The sequence below is a fragment of the Schistocerca piceifrons genome, chromosome 9 (assembly GCF_021461385.2).
Source record: "Schistocerca piceifrons isolate TAMUIC-IGC-003096 chromosome 9, iqSchPice1.1, whole genome shotgun sequence".
Classification (NCBI taxonomy): domain Eukaryota; kingdom Metazoa; phylum Arthropoda; class Insecta; order Orthoptera; family Acrididae; genus Schistocerca; species Schistocerca piceifrons.
In genome coordinates, this window is record NC_060146.1 from 186,039,358 (window position 1) to 186,056,922 (window position 17,565).

Consider the following 17,565-nt stretch of genomic DNA (forward strand, 5'->3'; position numbering starts at 1 on the left):
AAAATAAATAACAGGCCAGAAGGGCTTTAGTTACAAAATATTTAAAAGGAATGTGTGAAGGCGAGCCTCTAAGGGCTGCTCATACCTGTTCAGCCAAAGGTTGTAAGAACTCTTGCAGATTATTAAGATTTAAGTGAATTTGACGTGGCGCTGTAGTCGGCGCACGAGCGATGGGGCACGACATCTCCGAGGTAGAGATGAAGTAGGGATACTCCCGTACGGCCGTTTCATGAGTGTACCGTGAATATCAGGAAAATCGCTGCGCCCGGAAAAATATCCTGCAAGAAGGGGACCAACGACGAAGAAATTTTCAACGTGACAGAAGTGCAACCCTTCCGCAAACTGCTGCAGATTTCAGAGCAGGACCATCAACAAATGTATTTCGAACCATTCCACGAAACATCAGCGATATCGGCTTTCGTGTAACCTTGATAACTACACGACACAGAGCTTTACGCCTCACCCGGCCTGACAGCGCCGACATTGGACTGTTGATGACTGTAAACATATTGCATTGACGGACGAGTCTCGTTTCAAATTTTATCGAGCGGGTGGCCGTGTGCAGGTTTGGAGACAACCTCATGAATCTACGGAGCCTACATGTCAGCAGGGAACTATTCAAGGTGGTGGACGCTCTGTTATGGTGTGCGGCGTGTGCAGCCAACTCATATGGGACACCTGATACGTCTAGATACGACTCTGACTGATGACACGTGTGTAAGTATCCTGTTTGTTCACCTGCATCCCTTCATGTTCACTGAGCATTCCGACGGACTCGGGCAATTCCAGCAGAACAATGCGACACTCCACACGTCCTCGTCCTGAATTGCTACAGAGTGACTCCAGGAACACTTCTCTGCGTTCAAACACTTCCGCTGCCCACCAAACTCCCCAGACATGAACATTATTTAGCATACCCGGGATGCCTTGCAACGTGCTCTTCAGAATAGCTCTCCACCCCCTGGGACTCTTACGGATTTATGAACAGCCCTGTAGGGCTCATGACATCAGTTCCCTGCAACACTACTTCAGACATTACTGGAGTGAATGCCAGACGTGTTGCGGCACTTCTGCGTGCTCTCGGGGGCCCTACGCGATATTAGAAAAGTGTACCAGTTTCTTTGCCTCTTCATTGTAGATTACATTTATGTTTAAGTTATCCATAGTTTCATGATGCATGATTTACAATTTAATCTCGATTAGAAAAACCAATTACAGTACTCACATCACGGAATACAAATACAAAATCCTTACATCAATAAAGGCGCATATGAATGTAGATTTTAACGGTACAATGATATGCAATAAAACGAAATCTATATAATGAAATTCCTGAAACACCCATAACAAAATTACACATGGTGACAAGATGTTTCTCAACATTTTGATAAAAAATACGTGGTGCTCATTCAGAAGGTCATCTAGAAAGCCGACAAGTAAGAGTTTAAAGCTACGATTTTAACTGCGAACACGTTTACACTATTACAAATGGAAAGGCGTGAAAGCTTACTCCAAAAACAAACACAACAGAAAAATATGACCACTTAACAGCGAAACAAACGAATTAATTCAAAATAGATGAAGTAAAATAGGCAGTTAAAATATCAAAGAAAAACTTTTACTCAGCTGGCAAATCTATGAACAAATATAAATAATGATCAACAGCCTTCATGCCCGTAAGAGTGGTTTCTGAACGTGGACAGGACTATCTTGGCATAGTAAGAATACGATATAAAACGTGTAGAATACATTCATGATAAAGATCACAAGTACTGCCTGCAGCATAGTAAACTTCATTCGACTTGGCACTGACATAAGCTTGCGTAACAAGTGCCTCGAAGGTCCTACAACAAAAGCTAAAAACAAATGACTCAGATTTTTCGAGCAAAATTTCGAGCAATAAAAACTAGCGTTCGATATGTCCGAAATAGTTACTACTGGCCATTAAAATTGCTACACCAACATGAAATGCAGATGATAAACGGGTATTCATGGGACTAATATATGACACTAGAACTGACATGTGATTACATTTTCACGCAATTTATGTGCCTAGATGCTGAGAAATGACTACCCAGAACAAACACCTCTGGCCGTAATAACGGCCTTGATACTTCTGGGCATTGAGTGAAACAGAGCTTGGATGGCGTGTACAGGTACAGCTGCCCATGCAGCTTCATCACGATACCACAGTTCATCAAGAGTAGTGACTGGCGTATTGTAACAAGCCAGTTCATCGGCCACCATTGACCAGACGTTTTCAGTTGGTGAGAGATCTGGAGAATGTGCTGGTGAGGGCAGCAATCGAACATTTTCTGTATCCAGAAAGGCCCGTACAGGACCTGCAACATTTGATTGTGCATTATCCTGCTGCAATGTAGGGTTTGGCAAGGACCGAATGGAGGGTAGAGTCACGGGGCGTAACATATCTCAAATGTAACGTCCACTATTCAAAGGGCCGTCAATCGAACAAGAGGTGACCAGATGTGTAACCAATGGCACCCCATACCATCACGCAGGTGCGACCATCATGATGCTGTAAACAGAACCTGGATTCATCCGAAAAAAATGACGTTTTACGATTTGTCCACCTAAGTTCGTCGTTGAGTACACGATCGCAGGCGCTCCTGTCTGTGATGCAGCGTCAATGGTAATCGCAGCCATGGTCTCCGAGCTGATAGTCCATGGTGTTGCAAACGTCGTCGAATTGTTCGAGCAGATGGTTGTAGTCTTGCAAACGTCCCCATCTGTTGACTCAGAGATCGAGACGTGGCTGCACGATCCGTTACAGCCATGCGGATAAGATGCCTGTCATCTCGACTGCTAGTGATAAGAGGATCCAGCACGGCGCTCTGTATTACCCTCCTGAACCCACCGATCCCATATGCTGCTAACGGTCATTGGATCTTGACGAACGCGAGCAGCAATGACGCGATACGATAAACCACAATTGCGATATGTTACAATCCGACCTTAATCAAAGTCGGAAACGTGATGGTACGCATTTCTGCTCCTTACACGAGGCATCACAACAACGTTTCACCAGGCAACGCCGGTCAACTGCTGTTTATACATGAGAAATCGGTTGAAAATTTCCTCATGTCAGCACGTTGCAGGTGTCGCTACCGGCGCCAACCTTGTGTGAATGCTCTGAAAAGCTAATCATTTGCATATCACAGCATCTTCTTCCTGTCGGTTAAATTTCGCGTCTGTAGCACGTCATCTTCGTCATGTAGCAATTTTAATGGCCAGTAGTGTAACAGTTGCGGGAATGGTACACTTGGCATTAAATGCAAGATGGTACAGAATGAACACATGACGGAAATAAACTTCAGACAACATGGACCGTTGCACTTACCTTTAGATGTAAGTTCTTGCACATCCACACAACGACTCAGTGATTCCAGTAAGTTCAGTAGGAGAACATTTAAGACCTTAACCACCACACACTACGTCCCGACTGCAGAAGTCGCACGTAACCAAGAAACAGGAAAGCAAAATAATTTGAGCAACAGGTAGAAGCTTCCACATAATGCCAAAGCCAGCGTCCACCAGGGACATATGTACAGCTTTGAGAAAATAATTCCCTGCAGCGTTTAGTGCCACAAGGATGTAGGTCTCTACGACTCAAATCACAGACTATCAGTAACGAAAGCCAGACCCCAACTACCTCTGTACTCACGAGATGAATACGGGAAGTGCCTTACCAGATTTCCCAGAGACTTCACTTACTGGAAGGGGGTTCAGAATAAGTGAAAACGTTTATTCGTAGATATGCGACACATCCTGAGGAAACGTTTGTCACACCGAGTTAACGGTTCAAGCGAAGCATCACCACAGAGGGTAGCGTCATGGCTTTACACTTTTACGCCCCGTGTTTGATACCGGATTATTTCTTTCATTTTTTGTTCCTCATTTGTCTACGTATGTCTGTAGAAAGGCACAAGATAAATGTTTTCCACTGTGTACTGCCACATCGTTGAGTTTATTGGTTTTCCAATTGAATGTATGGTGAATGAATTAAAAAAAACTGAATGAATGGAAAAATGATTTGAAATTGTTTTCGGTGAAATTCCTGTAATTTATCTTGATTCATAGTCGATTGCAAGCGCTGCTTTTCGGATAAGTGAGGCGTTATATTTTTGAAACTTCAGTTGTAACTTTATAGGTATTATAATGCCATTGTACCTCATAACTTGATAAGGAACATCCTTGTAGTAACCTTCTGCAGATATGGGACAGTAAATAAAATAAATAAAAAAATAAATAAGAACAAGCTAACCGATCCATCAACGCGGCAGGCATTTGTTGTCTTATACGGCCGTCGCCTAGCGCAGAGCCTTATTCTGCCTGTTCACATATCACTGTATTTGAATAAGCAAGCCTTCAGTGTGTGTTGGAACCATTTCATTTTAATCTCGTCTTGCACATTGTTTCTGGTGTCTTGGACTTCACAGTTCAAGTCAGAACTCCAAATAACAAAAGCTGTAATCACTTTTGTCATTTGGCACAAACACTCTGCACAACAAAATTAAAGGAATTAAAGGGTTACTTTTTCGAAACCCAGTAACTACAGCGAAGTATAAGTTTAATTTTTGCCTCAGATGCACCTAGTAGTTCCATCGGTAATGATGCAGAAATGTGGCACCCTACGACGAAACTCTCTGCTCGGCGACATTTTAGACCGCTATGGGACTTAACATCTGAGGTCATCAGTCTCCTATAACTTAGAACTACTTTAACCTAACTAAACTAAGGACATCACACACATCCATGCCCGAGACAGGATTCGAACCTGCGACCGTAGCAGTCGCGCGGTTCCGGATTGAGTTGCCTAGATCCGCTCTGTCACAGCAGCCGACTAGACTTCGCCACCCACACGCAAAAAGAAGGCCACGGTTCCAAAGGTCACACGAGTTAGGCAAATGCACCAAAGGGGTATCGAAGGAATAACCTAACGATCACGTACTATAGCAGTTACTAGGCTAATTCGATGTCGAAGTTTCTGAAGGGTACATTTTTAACGTGCTCTGCAAAGCTGCGTAGGTAGCAAGGAAGGTGTTGCCGAACTGGGGGTGCTAAGGAACCCTTTGCCGTTTTATTCACTCACCCGTTAATGTAGCACTTCCGTGTTATCTCGCTGAAGGACGGCGGGAAACAAGAGTTTTGAAGAAGGACATGCACCATTTACGGCGTGGGTTATGTTCAAATTTTGTCGAATGGCTTTCAACGGTCACTACTGATTCCAGCCTGTACACGATAGCAAAATTTTCGACCTCCCTGCCCTCCGAAGGTGCTAACATTCAACGCGGTGCAGTCCCACAATGTCTTTAGAGAAGGGTTGTAACGTCCGAGGATATCAGAAGTGACGAAGAATTTACTGTTGCTCCTCGCACGGCAAACTGTCGTTTTCGACGGAGTATTGCGTGCGAATCAACGACCCATGGGAGTGGATGGTTTCAGAAGCCCCTTATGGCGCCCCCAGGGGACTTTTCGTGTCGATTACGAGCGTCGTCGTGTCTGAAGTGTCGTGATTCTGACCTCCGACGCAGAGCCGTCAAAAGAAGGGCTGAAATGTGGGTAAGAAGGGCTGTGAGGACGCTCTCAACATACGAGATATCCAAGGTGGCGTTGGCCAGAATTACGGGGAAATTTGGTGTGAATGTAACATGATTAACCCACTTTGCATCACACATGAAATTCTGTGGCCTTTTTACCGGTTGCGTCGATACCTAGCTGCTTTATGCGTCGCCAGACTGACGTCAGGGAGCAGTGCATTTGCACAGCGGAAGGCACGTTTGAGGCAAATTTCAAACGTATGTGTCATAGTGATTAAAGTGGTACCACTGGTACACTTCCCATGTGTAAAAGGCGTCAGTGAAAGGTTAGGCAACGTCCTCCGACGACGAGGTTTCAAACCGATTTTTCGAAGCAGTCACAGGGTCCACGAAATATAGGTTCGACCAACGATGTAGTCAACAATCATAACTCGGCAGGTGTTTACGAACTACGGTGTGATTGCGGAGATGGCTACATAGGAGAAACAGGGAGACCTGTCAACTTACGAGTAGCAGATCACGAACGCTATGTACGATTACAACCACATAATAAATCGGCGATATTGGAACACCACCGTGACTGTGGATAACCTATCAGGTTCCTGGAAGCCCGAGTACTGGCGAAAGAATCGTGGATGCGAGAACGCAAAATACGGGAGGCGATCTAAATTATTAAGCAGCCTGACACCATCAACAGAGGAGATAGCTACAAACTCCCGGCGTCCTGGCTGCCGGCCATCCCAGTCCAACGGGCCGCGAGCTGTCGCGGGGCAGAAGCTACACGGGACACGGACGTATCTGCACAAACAGCTGTAGAGCAACTGTCAGTCCACTTCCGCCCACACCAGGAGGAAAACTTGCCGACCAGAAGCCGAATGCTGATTGGCGGACAGCTACCAATCATTGACGACTTGGACATTCACAAATAGCCTCTTTATTCCCATCTTCTCTTACGTCATGACTAGCCAATCATATTAGAAGGCCAATTAAAAGTTTTACAACAGTGACATCAGACATCGATAGCCTGTAATAAATAGAAGCACCTATCCCCATGCAAAATCAGTCGTGGCCCGAGCAAGGGCGTTGCAGTTCGGCCGAAACGTCGGTTTTAGTTTATTATTGTTGTTAGTTTTTAGCAATGACGTGGCATAATACCTAGAAGAAAATTAATCACTACGGCACGGGCCGCTGAAGCCTTCGTTCTTATATATGTGTCACAGTGTTAGACAGTAATAGTGTTTAGAAAAGTCACTATTTAATTTTGTTTCGCATTGTAGTTCTTAAATGTTGTGCGCATCACATCACTTTTTTAAGTTATGAATTTGAGAGTTAAGAAGTCTGTCGAACCATGTTGACATTCCCCGATTGCCACTCAAATGGATATGCTAACGTATCTCTCAGCAATTGACTTAACTACTTGTTAGTAGCGCTGATGACCTCCTTTAAACTTTAGAATGCTGCCGCTAGTTCCGTCTCTTTATTTACGAGGGCTGTCCAGAAAGTAAGTTACGATCGGTCGCGAAGTGGAAACGACTATGAAAATCAGATAAAGCTTTGCAAAGATGTGTTGGGCAGTATCTCTAGTGTGACTCTAGGTAGAAATATGTCGCTCTTTTTGATGTGTCGACAGAAGGGCCGACACAGTGTTATTTTGAGGGGGCCGATAGGCACGCTATCTAACGCAGACGGGCGTGAATTCTGGAACAGGATAACTATTGAATGGTAGCAAGAAAAGTACGTAGCTGCTTTATACTTAACTTTTAATTATTGTTGTATACATCGTTCTTCTTGAGACATTTATACGATAACTCTCAAAGTAGGTAAGGCTAATGGCGCCTTGCTAGGTCGTAGCCATGGACTTAGCAGAAGGCTATTCTAACTGCCTCTCGGCAAATGAGAGGAAGGCTTCGTCCGTATTGTCGCTAGCAATGTCGTCGTACAACTGGGGCGAGTGCTCGTCCGTATCTCGAGACCTGCCTTGTGGTGGCGCTAGGTCTGCGATCACACCGTGGCGACACGCGGGTCCGACATGTACTAAATGGACCGCGGCCGATTTAAGCTACCACCTAGCAAGTGTGGTGTCTGGCGGTGACACCACACTTTTCATTCCTGAGCTCTTAGTGAGCGCGTAAAGATGTTATAGAAAATAGTGTCTCCCTCCAAGTACGAGGGCTTGGTGAGAATTTTCCCCTGAAGCTATGCAACCAACATTACATAACTGTCGTACGGTTTCTTCTGCAAGACATTTCTCAGCCTCATTCTGCACGGGGCAATGAAGATGTTCCTGCATCGTTTCAATTGGAAATGTTTGGTTACCCACAATACAGCCCGTAATTGTCTCCCACTGTGTTTCATCTCTGCTCAAACGAACCGCTGGCTATGAAGACAACCTTTTGGCACAGACAACGAGCTTTAGGCCAGCGTAGAGAATTGGCGGAAAGCACTGGCGGCTGCCTTCTATGATGAGGGTATTGGAAAGTTGGTACAACGCTACGACGAATGTCTGAGTCAGAACGGCGACTACGTAGAGAAGTAGCTGAAAGGTGTAGCTAACTGTTAAAAATGAAACATTTCTGATTTTAACTGTGATTTTCTTTTCGCGATCAATCGTAACTTACTTTCTGGACAGCCCTCGTATTACCAAAAAACACAGTTTCTCTCTGTCGAATCCCGTACTCCGACCCCTCATTCAAAAATGGTACATCTTTTGCTAAATCGGCAATGATTACTTTGTGAGCGTACAAGCTGTGGGGTGAGATCGGAGTGGCAGTTTCCCGCCGCAGAGCACGTGGCTGGCGGTTGCTACTGGGCCGTGGCGAGCGGGTAGCGTTACACGGCCTTGGCAGGGGCTCGTATGGCCGTGTTTGCGCGCTTGGAGAAATTTATATTCCTAAGAAAAATTGATAAAAACAAAACCAAGAGCGGCACGGAGATGCGAGTTGGCACTCATGGACATAAAAATATGTAAAGCTAAATTATCTTGTCTCGATACTAAAATATATAGTAGTTTAAAAGTTGTTGTTGTCTTCTTAAAAATTGTAAATTTATGAAGGTTCAAATGCTAATATTTCGGCAATACTTTCGCCGATTAATATAAACAAGGTTTCTACGGCTGCGAGCAGCAGAGCTACATCGAGTAATCATAGTCGATTTAGCAAAAGATGTAACATTTTTGAATGAGGGGTCGGAATACGGGATTCGACAGAGAGAAACTGTGTTTTTGGTAATAAATGAATTTAAAGAGACGGAACTAGCGGCAGCATTCTAAAGTTTAAAGAAGTAGATGAGTAATCAAGCATGTGTTTCTTTTTTTTTACTAATGTTAACTATAAAAAGTCTGGGAAAAGAATTATCTCGCCAAAGAAACGTTATTTGTAAAACAATGGTGACAGAGAAAGAAATTTGGATCTTAAATTGCTATTGCAAGGAAATTTTCAATATTTTTCAATGTATCATATATTTTTGGTGTTTAGTTATAGAATTTTCGTGACTCTATTTGTCAGACATTGTTTTGAGACAGACAGTCGTTTCGAGGGTGCATAGGGCAGACATCTTTGAGTTGGTTTCAGCGACACTAAGAGCCGGGTATGCCGCTCATTTGGCGATGGTAGAGCGTTGGTAGCCGCGTTCGGGGACAAGTATGTGTGCAGCGACGTTCGAAAGCGATCAAGTGGACCAATATAGTGGTTCAGGACGGCAGACAAGAGTCTATCACGAATTTTATATCGTTGTAGCGGCAGTTATCAACAGCTGCCCTTAAGTAATAGCATTTCAAGTTGCACTTTAAGTGCTTAGTGAATATATTGAAGAAAAATGAACTGCTTGATCAAATTACAAATCAACGTGAGTGAATCAGTATTTTAAATTTCGCAGCAATACCTGCCTGCATTGTTTTGTAATATTTTATTTCAGCTTAAAAACTGAGTTTACGAGACGTGTGAGCTGGCACCCTATGACAAAAAACCTAGCCAAACATTGAGACCAGCCACATCTCTAGGCCACTCAATTAAGCTGAGTGTAACAAATACATATATACACTGCTGCTCGCGTTGGTCGAGATCCAATGACTGTTAGCAGAATATGGAATCGGTGGGTTCAGGAGGGTAATACGGAACGCCGTGCTTGATCCCAACGGCCTCGTATTGAAAGGTATGTGCTGAGATTCGATCAGGATAGAGCCAGTAAAAAATGTCGATAGTTCCCAACCGCAAGGTTGGACGAGTAGTACATCTTCGAGTAGTAAGATCTTTGACAGCTAACTGAGCTAGGTGCACGCGGTAAAAGTTCGAGTAGTGGTGAGGAGATGTGCAGAGACAACAAACGTGTTTCGAGTCGGAGCTAGCGGCCTGCAGGAGGCAGCCAGGTCGTGACAGAATCAAAGCAAGAATTGGCGCTACGCACATAATAAGCTATATATTGAGCTAAACTCGTCACATACGTGGGGAAACTAGAAAGAATAATTAATAAAATAGGTTTTCTTTGGTTAAATAATGTCTAAAAGCTAGATAGAAATCCCATTGTTGATGCAATAAGCGTTTTGTGACACTTTCTCGTGAATCCATGGTTTAGAAGTTTTTTTTAGTTTTTCACATGTGCCTTAAAAGTTTGAACAATAAATATTTTTTAGAAAAATTAGAGTTTCATCTCACACCTTATGTCGTTCTCCACATCCTGTGCTTGCATTGAACCAAAAGGTACATTAAAGTAAAGTTCCCATGAGTAAAGCGAATAATTTCATTTATCAGAGTAAAATAATGTATATGCCATTGCACAGTTGGCAAATTATTCAGATCAGGACACAATTTTTATTAAGTAACAAACAGAACCAACATGAGTAAAGTTATCTAGAATGACAATTTTATGCCATTGCACTACGGCTGAGTTGAATATATGTTTTATTATCGGCTAAACGGGAAGCAGTGCACGAGCTAATTCCACAGACGCAGTCAGATGCAGGTTGGTGACTTTCATTTATTTTTACCACTAAACTTTCATGCAGTCAGATGCGTATTTTGAGTATTAATTTTCCAACAATATTTTCATGCGGTCAGATAAAGTTCAGTTCAGTTAAATACGCAGTCAGATGCAGGTTTTATTAAAAACTAAAGCAGTCATGCAGTTGAGTCGAGTTTAAATTGAGAATTTTTATTAACAACACTTTCAGTATCACTAGCAGTCAAGATGACAGGCATCTTATCCCCATGGCTGTAACGGATCGTACAGCCACGTCTCGATCACGGAGTCAAACGCATGGGGACGTTTGAAAGACAACAAGCATCTGCACGAACAGTTTGGTGACGTTTGCAGCAGCGTGGACTATCAGCTCGGAGATCATGCGGTTACCCCTGACACTGCATCACAGAAAGGAGCGACTGCGATGCTGTACTCAACGACAAACCTGGATGCACGAATGGCAAAACGTCATTTTTTCGGATGAATTCAGGTTCTGTTCACAGCATCATGGTGGTCGCATCCGTGACTGGCGACATCGCGGTGAACGCACATTGGAAGCGTGTATTCGTCATCGCCATAGCGGCGTATCACCCGGCGAGATGGTATGGGGTGCCACCGGTTATACGTCTCGGAAACCTCTAGTTCGCATTGACGGCACATTGAACAGAGGACGTTACATTTCAGATGTGTTACAACCCGTGGCTATACCCTTCATTCGATCGTTGCTAAATCCTACATTTCAGCAGGATAATGCATGACCCATCTTTCAGGTCCTGTACGGGCCTTTCTGGATACAGAAAATGTTGGACTGCTGCATTGGCCAGCACATTCTCCTGATCTCTCACCAACTGAAAACTTCTGGTCAGTGGTGGCCGAGCAACTGGCTCGTCACAAAACGCCAGTCACTACTCTTGATGAACTGTGGTATCGTGTTGAAGCTGCATGGGCAGCTGTACATGTACACGCCATCCAGGCTCTGTTTGATTCTATGCCCATGTGTATCAAGGCCGTTATTACGGCCAGAGTTGGCTGTTCTGGGTACTGATTTCTCAGCATCTATGCACCCAAATTGCGTGAAAATGTAATCTCATCTCAGTTCTAGTATAATGTATTTGTCCAATGAATACCCGTTTATCATCTGCATTTCTTCTTGGTATAGCTATTTTAATGGCCAGTAGTGTACTAGTAGAATTTTTCCGCTGGTTAATAATGCACTCGATCAACGAATGGAAATCAGCTGCGCCAGCCTGGGAATTATAACGCGAGTTCACAGATCATGCGTCGCTTGTAATATTGGTACTAATGTAACGAGTTGCTGTATCCCCCGAATCTCACCCACACGCAAAGTAATACTCTGCAGATTTAATCATTTACGGTTCATATAGTACCCTTAACGTCATTTGCGTCCCGTATCATCCGTAATGGCTCTCCATTGTGCTGCAGTATTCACAGACAGTAGTGTGTTTGATGGCAGCTGATGGCTAGATGAGCATTACACCCGACACTAATCAGCAGATTAACGAAACTAGCTGGTATCGACTGCCAATGAAGTGCAGATACCATCGCGCCGTGTTTAAATGTAATCTCACGCCGGTGAATTAGCAGCAGGTTGTTACACAGGGGGCATCGTCGAGGTTCTGCCCCGCACTGCACAGCCATACGCTGCTGTGGGCGGTGGAGCTCTCCACAAAGCCAGACCGCCTGCCGCTGACAGGCGAGAAATTTCCTGCTGTACGCAGCCTTTTTTATCCCACTGTTTCGCATCAGTCATGCATTTTCAGACTATTTTTCTGCCACCGCCGGCTACATCCCGAGATCAGAGGCAGTGACACGTAATCTCGACTAGCAGACTTGTGTAGGAGAAATGGCATCTTCTATGGATAAACAGTGGATCGGAGCATAGGTTCGTGGCGATTTTACAAAGTCAGACTTTTATTTTCTTTCAGAATGAGATTTTCACTCTGCAGCGGAGTGTGCGCTGATATGAAACTTCCTGGCAGATTAAAACTGTGTGCCCGACCGAGACTCGAACTCGGGACCTTTGCCTTTCGCGGGCAAGTGCTCTACCATCTGAGCTACCGAAGCACGACTCATGCCCGGTACCCACAGCTTTACTTCTGCCAGTACCTCGTCTCCTACCTTCCAAACTTTACAGAAGCTCTCCTGCGAACCTTGCAGAACTAATCCTCCTGAAAGAAAGGATATTGCGGAGACATGGCTTAGCCACAGCTTCTGTAAAGTTTGGGAGGTAGGAGACGAGGTACTGGCAGAAGTAAAGCTGTGAGTACCGGGCGTGAGTCGTGCTTCGGTAGCTCAGATGGTAGAGCACTTGCCCGCGAAAGGCAAAGGTCCCGAGTTCGAGTCTCGGTCGGGCACACAGTTTTAATCTGCCAGGAAGTTTTATTTCCTTAGCTATGGCTTTTGTGACTGTCAGGTGAGGACAGATATGACAAGGGCTGAAGAGAGAGCAACTGTCAAAGGACTGCAACTGAAAACCAGGATGCTGGAGTAGCTTCGAAACAGCAACTTCTGTCAATCCGTACAACGAAAAGCCAGCCCACAGTTATAAATTTTACTTTTTTTTCATTCGATGAATAGTTTCGGAGCGAGACCAATTTTCAAAACATCGTAACATAGTCAAAAATAGTATTTATGGAGATGTGGAATCCTTGTCAAAAACGTGCAACGGGCAATTACAGTGCATACCGATTACAAAAGTTGATCCAAATATTAATTTTTTCGGCAGATTCGGATAAGTTTTGTTTGTTTCGTGGTCATGAGGCCACACAACTTTTAATTATCAAACAAACCATCTGACTAGATAACTAACTAACCGAAAATCCTACTTACTAACGAGTGAACTCATTACCTTAGAAACTAACTTACTCACGAACCGAATTTTTTGTAAGACGTGAGTCAACATGTATAAAAAACCTAATTCCTCTCTCTCAAACCCCACCCTATGGGGAGAAAGGTAGAGTTCTAATTTTAGCGAATCAAAATTTGCGAAGTAAATAAGTATTCTTTATTTATCCATAGCCATTTTCCCCACAAAAATGAGAACACGGTTTTTCTTGAATTACAGAGGCAACTACCAAGAATAAAAAAGATGTTTATGACAAAATGTACGTAGTTTATGTAGAATGATTCTGCAATAAAGAATGGGGTTCCCATTTTAAATTTTAAAGTTATCTCCCACCCCACACCCAGGGGGTTGGGGTGGCGGGCTAATTGTAGCACCAGCAGATGTCCCCCTCGACAATGATCAACTTTGGAGTCCACACATTTTTTTTCGTGTGAAGCTTATTTTTTGACTTATTCTGGTTTGTCAACTTTAAATTTACACCCTGTATATCGGAGAAGCTTGTCTCCCTGTTCGTATGTAATCTTCAAGATCCGTCTAAGAAAATGAAATGCGCCAGTGGTTTCGTAAAACTGAAGAACACCTTCGAGGGCTTCACCTTGATAGTGATGAAGCGTTGTATGCAGAGGTGAGGTTGTGGCTCCGACAACAAAGTCAAACGTTCTACAGTGACTGTACCAACGAAGAGGTCTCTTGCTGGGAGAAGTGCATTCGTCGCCAGCGTGGCTATTTTGAGAAAGTAGTATACAGACATGTAGAATATAGGTGTAGAACGCTAATAACATTTTACTTAAAAAGGCTTTGAGAATTTTGACATAACAAATTCTGAGGTATTATCACATACGGGGTGTCGAGCGAAGAGGACCCTGATTTAAAAATTAAATATCTAGAAAACTAAGATTGATAGGGAAGTGGGGCAAACATATGGTTCTTGTGGCAGCTGCACAAACTTTGTACAGAAGGTGTACAGAGGTTAGGAAACACTTCGAAGAGCTGCTGACAGATTTTACAGTAATCGCAATACGTAATGCGTATAAATAGTGACCGATGAGGTCCACCCTTGAAACGAGCTTAGCGTACCGAAGAAAGAGAGTGAAATCACGTATACCATTGACCAACATGTTTTTCTGGTACAACACCACTGGTTACAGCTTAGTCATATGGCCACAAGATGCAGTTTTCAAACACGGTTTGATGTTTCAGAAGAGCATGAAGCGAAAACAATCCGCTACCTCTTCGCCACATTCCTTCGAACAGGCAGCGTGACTCATAAACTAACAGGGAATGCTGACCCCAGGCGGAATGTAGCTCTGCAAATGTCACTGCGATATCTGGAAGGAAATCGGTCCGAACAGACATTGGTTTGAAGTGTTCCTGCACGCAGAAAATAGTGAGGCAAGGTCTACACTTGTTTCCGTACAGAATTCAAAGCCACCAGGCAATGCCTGTACGAGCTGTTTGCGACAGAGGGCTGACTAGGTACTAGATTTACCCAGCGATTGATAGTTAAGGAGTTGATGTTGGGGTCATCTGGTTCACATATGAAGCACACTTCCATCTGAATGGAGTCTTGAGCCGCGCGGGATTAAAGGGCGGTCTAAGGCGCTGCAGTCATGGACTGTGCGGCTGGTCCCGGTGGAGGTTCGAGTCCTCCCTCGGGCATGGCCGTGTGTCTGTTTTTTCTTAGGATAATTTAGGTTAAGTAGTGTGTAAGCTTAGGGACTGATGACCGTAGCAGCTAAGTCCCATAAGATTTCACACGCACACAATGGAGTATTGAAGAAACAAAACTGGGAGTTCTAGAGTCCGAAAATCTCCATTAGTGTGAAGCGAAACCACTGTATTCTCGCTAAGTTACTCTTTAGGCTGCGGAATGGACCAGAGCTATTACTAGCCCTTTTTCCATGTGAGAGACAACCACTAATGAATGTTACTTTCCAATTTTTGAAAAACTGACCGCCGCATACCTAGAATGGTGGGTCGACCAGGCGCCGAGATGGTGGGAGTCAGACCACACCGCACCGAGGTGATGTTTGGCTTTCTTGACGAAGACTGGAAATATTGTCGTTGAGTTGGAATATTGCGAATTTACTGACGGAGGTATGGACTGACGTCCATCCTCGCCCGACCTTATTCCTTGTGACAACTTTTTCTGGAGCATAGGGAAATACACTGTCTACCTGAACCATCCCACCACGCTGGACGAGTTTGAATTGGCGTTCTGTCTGCCGTCTGAATCAAAAAATGGCTCAAATGGCTCTGAGCACTATGGGACTTAACCTCTGTGGTCATCAGTCCCCTAGAACTTAGAACTACTTAAACCTAACTAACCTAAGGACATCAGACACATCCATGCCCGAGGCAGGATTCGAACCTGCGACCGTAGCGGTTGTGCGGTTCCAGACTGAAGCGCCTTTAACCGCACGGCCACACCGGCCGACCCGTCTGAATCCATTTCCTTTTAGACACTGCAGTGAACCAAGACATATTCCGCACCATCTCCGTACTGCGAGTTATAGACATTTCAAAACGATGTGACTCCAAAGCCTTCTTGCAGGAGACGAGTTTACTTATGCACGCTGATACTGCACTTACTGGTCTGCGTACAGCGCTCTCTGTTGGCAGCTTATCGAACTATTTCAAAACTTGTTGCTTACTGTGACAGACAATCAAACAATTTAAAATCAGCGATGGTGAAAATGTCTATATTAACATTGAGTGATAGTCCAAATCCGCAATAGCTCTTTACGGTGTTACCACAGAATGACGACCGGTTCCAAACCCTAGGGTATATTCTCATATATAAAACTAATACTTCATGCGGACGAATTTCAATGTATAAGTGCGCGTAAAACATGTTGGTCCTCAGTAAAATCTTGGATGAAACAGTTGGCGAGCACCCGACTCGAACTGTGAGTGATCTCACGTACCGCCAGGGTATGAAACCGGTCGTCACACAGTGAAAACACAGTAAACAGCTACTGTGGTTTAGACTTTCACTCAGTCTTAATACAAACTACTTTACCACATGCGATTTCGATTGTCTGATTGTCCTTCACTGTATGTACAAGAGTTTTAGCTGTAGTTTCTGACCTAGAAGGTTATTTGCATTTCGAAGTTTCCGTGTAACCTCTGTATGGAATTCTTACCGCGTTTGCAATAAACATATCCCAGATTATAGATGTGGGTCGATCTTAGTTTGAGAGATATTTAATTTTGAAAGCAGGGACTTCTTCGGTGGACACCTTGTATGTTCGCTACGGTGGGCTTTAGCAAAATTAAATTTGAGTGATTCTGTGTTCAATATTCAGCTATATCTTCTACCCTTAGCATTCTGTATAAAAAGAATTCCTTCACATAATTTTCCATAGCCCCCCCATGTTCGCTCACGACATCCAGTCCCAATTCAAATATGCCTTCCGTTACGTCTGCAACTATCCCATTTGCCGTCATTCTCCAGGCGTACAGTTTACCGGCTGGCCCGCTGAGGGGCATCCATACGTCACTTGTTACAACCCCCACGTACTGCGACATATGTATTCACATGATTACTCTTCAGTATTTCATTTCCTGAGTAGTGTTTTCTTCTAATAAACCTTCTACATACTCAGTCGTTTCGAATTCTTTGATAATTTACCTGTTATACTTGCTGAGTATCTGGTGAAGCCTAGGTATTTATTAATTCCAATTCGATTAGTGAAGTGGAAAGAAGACAAGGATTTCTGGTCAGGTGAGTATCGGATAATATCAACAGCAGCAGGAAATGGTATGACAGGTGTAGGATGCGTTATGAATAGGAAGGAAGGGCAGAGGGTGTGTTACTGTGAACAGTTCAGTGACCGGGTTGTTCTAATCAGAATCGACAGCATACCGACACCGACAACGATAGTTCAGGTATACTTGCCGACGTAGCAAGCTGAAGATGAACAGATAGAGAAAGTGTATGAGGATATTGAAAGGGTAATGCAGTATGTAAAGGGGGACGAAAATCTAATAGTCATGGGCGACTGGAATGCAGTTGTAGCGAAAGGAGTAGAAGAAAAGGTTACAGGAGAATATGGGCTTGGGACAAGGAATGAAAGAGGAGAAAGAGTAATTGAGTTCTGTAACAAGTTTCAGCTAGTAATAGTGAATACCCTGTTCAAGAATCACAAGAGGAGGAGGTATACTTGGGAAAGGCCGGGAGATACG